The sequence below is a fragment of the Colobus angolensis genome, unplaced genomic scaffold, assembly GCF_000951035.1.
Source record: "Colobus angolensis palliatus isolate OR3802 unplaced genomic scaffold, Cang.pa_1.0 Scaffold28, whole genome shotgun sequence".
NCBI lineage: Eukaryota > Metazoa > Chordata > Mammalia > Primates > Cercopithecidae > Colobus > Colobus angolensis.
Genome location: NW_012116043.1, coordinates 1,050,295 through 1,053,430, shown reverse-complemented (window position 1 = coordinate 1,053,430; position 3,136 = coordinate 1,050,295). Strand labels below are relative to the sequence as shown.

The window sequence follows — 3,136 nt, the reverse complement described above, 5'->3', positions numbered from 1 at the left end:
ACACCTGTAGTCCCAGGTACTTGAGAGGCTGAGGCACAAAGATCTCTTGAACCCCGGAAGCAGAGGTTGCAGTGAGCCGAGATCACACCACTGTACTCCAGCCTGGGTGACAGAGTGAGACCCTGTCTCCAAAAAACAAACAATCTAAATTTACATAATTATTTATGTAAATATAATTTAGGTAATTTAGGGGAAACTTGTTCCCCCTAGAATATAGAAAGCCTGAGCCACAGATCCCAGCATTTTCTCTCCAGCTCGCACTATGCATGTATGCCATGTAGTAAATGTGGTTCCAATAAAAGAAGAAAAAGTGGAATTTGAAAATGAAAAATGGCATTCATGAAAAAAGCACACCTTTATTTTGACTTTTGTTTGCAAAGTGCAAACACTACATATCAGATTTTCTAAATTCACATCGTTAGTATGCATCAATGATCTCTTCATGAATTTGTAAAATTTAGATAAGTTATGGTGCCATGTTTGTTCTGTTTAATTTTTAGATTTTTTTAATGGAGGAAAATTTGGAGAAGGACATGGCCTCGGCCTGTGTTTCATGGGGTGCCCTTACTTGAGACAATCAGGACACTATCACTTTCCAGACGGAAAATAACGATCCAAATGCTTTAATGTCCATTAGGGAAATTATCCTCCCAGTCCAAGAAAGCAATCAGGTTATCAATTCATAATACTGGGCAATCTTCATCTTCTACGAGATGTCTTCAAAATGTCATTGCTACAGTAGGTCATTTTTTTATATGATTTTTAAAAATTTTATTTCAAAATGTGGGCTTATTTCCTTAGGTTCTACAAAGGATGAAACTATAGAAAAACCTTTTTACATATCTGCATTGTCTGTAGGAATAAACCACTCTGCAAATAGTGAGATGGATGTTATGTCTTAATTTCTTGTCCATGTGATGACGACTTTTTGCTCCTTTAGATGGTTTAATTCACTCTTTATATGATGCAATTCTCTTTGCTGCTTTCTTTGTACAAAGATACTGTGAAAATATAGGGAAAGAGGTAATTCACAGCTTTCACTTTTCATTGTTATACTTGGAACTGAAGTGACCCATTACTTGATTTTGAGAGACACTATAGACCCAAGTGTTAAAATTAAAAGAATAAAGCTTCTAAGAGAAAACGGAAGATAAAACTCTTTGCTATCTTGGGTTTAGGAAGGATTTCTTAATCAGATCTCAAAGTTGCTAACAATAAATTAATAAAATAATTGAGCTTATAAACAATTTTAAAAATTCTTTTCCTAATCCTGGAGAGAATTGACTTAAGAGTCTGACACCTTTTACAGTCTGATAAGAAACATTTACAATTTATCTTCTCTGAGCCAGCTACCTGGAGGCTTCATCTGCATGATAAGAATCTTGGTCTCCACAACTCTTTATCTGAGCCTAGACCTTCCCTTCTATGGATATCTGGTCTTTAGACAATCTCTTTCAACCAATTGCCAATCAGACAATCTTTGAATCCACCTATGACCTGGAAGCTTCCACTCAGAGTTGTCCCGCCTTTCTGGACCACTGATGTCTTCTGTCTCCCTGGAATGCATAAAGCCAAGCGGTGGCCTGACCACCATGGGCACTTATTCTCAGGACCTCCTGAGGCCGTGTCACGGCATGTCCTTAACCTTGGCAAAATAAACTTCTAAATTGATTGAGTCCTGTCTCAGATACTTTTTGGTTTACAACGTGAAATACAGTATGCCTCCATTGTACTCATTATCATGGGAAAACACCTCAAAAAAAATAAAAATAAAAATAAAAACAAACCAACAAAAGACAGTAAAGACCTTTGTACCGTCCGTTATTTTTCTGCCCTAGTATTTGTGGCCGGATCAAAAACAAACTAGACAGGGACCCTGAGGGAGGGAGATTTCTCTGACACCTGTAGGTAGGATCAGGCTTCCAGGGCTGCAGAGGGAAGAGTTTCAATAAGAGGAGGAAAAAGCAGTGATAATGACCTTCAGGAGTCCTCTCCTGCCGACTGTCTGGGCTGCAGTCCCCTCGCACATTTCCTGGCAGAGAAAGGACAGCAGGAGTGGGCTTCCGGATTTCCTGTTTTCTCTGAGGCCAGCAGGTGCCTGGAGTGGCCTTTGCGCCCCCTGCTGGTCGTTCTGGCTGCACACAGTCTCATGCCTTGCGAGGGTGAAACCGGGTGCTGTCTTGTTCCCCAGGTGGAATGCAAAAGAATGCTTGGGTAGAACTTTGTTACCCAATGAAGCCTCCTGGATCTCTAGTCCCTGGTAGCCTGTCCTGGTTGCCGGGTGCTTGTTCGCATTCCAAGCTCCACATTCTCCAGGGTCCAGTGTGGTCTTGTGTCTACGCTGGTGTCTGGCCACCAGGGGCAGGCATGCAGAGCCTTGGCTACTGTGCTAGGTCTGCTGATGGCCACAAGCCTTTGCTCCCAGCTCTGCGTTAGCAGTGGGGGTGTCTGAAGGCTCAGGGGATACACAGGTCCTCCTGGTTCCTGGGGAGGTGATGGTAAGTAATCCTTCTTAATAGTCTTTACAAAATACATAATTTGCCAGGTGCGGTGGCTCACGCCTGTGATCCCAGCACTTTGGGAGGCTGAGGTGGGCGGATCACGAGGTCAGGAGATCGAGACCATCCTGGATAACAAGAGGAAACCCCGTCTCTACTAAAAATACCAAAAATTAGCTGGGCGTGGTGGCGGGCATCTGTAATCCCAGCTACTCGGGAGGCTGAGGCAGGAGAATGGTGTGAACCCGGGAGGCGGAGCTTGCAGTGAGCCCAGATCGTGCCGCTGCACTCCAGCCTGGGCAACAGAGCAAGACTCCGTCTCAAAACAAACAAACAAACAAACAAAAAACCAAACATAGTTTAACATGGACAAAGCAAGTAATCAAAAGACTATCTGGCAAAGTGAAAAATGTTGTAAAATTCTTAACACATTTAACTAGATTATAAACCCAGGAAATTCTTGCACTTCCTTCAAGATAGGCCAGCTCTTTGAGTGAGTTAGAAACACTGGGCTTGTCATCAGTTAGTACTAATATGAGCAGGTCTATCTCTTTGTGTAATGATAAAAGAGGCCTCGATGAAAATAAGCCACAGGTGAGCCCCCTCTTGCCATGGTGAAGTGTGTATATGGGTCACTT

At 42.7% G+C, this 3,136-nt stretch overlaps 1 long non-coding RNA gene across 1 annotated transcript in view; it reads right to left on the bottom strand.

Moving 5' to 3' along the window:
• Positions 1–2,208, bottom strand: part of LOC105516278 — a 4,807-nt gene extending 2,599 nt beyond the window's left edge. The window contains exons 1-2 of the long non-coding RNA XR_001002462.1: positions 1,979–2,208; positions 832–1,001 (exon numbers count right to left, since the gene is read on the bottom strand). This is a non-coding gene — a long non-coding RNA (uncharacterized LOC105516278). The remainder of the gene's footprint in view (positions 1–831; positions 1,002–1,978) is intronic.
• Positions 2,209–3,136: the final 928 nt, after the last annotated feature.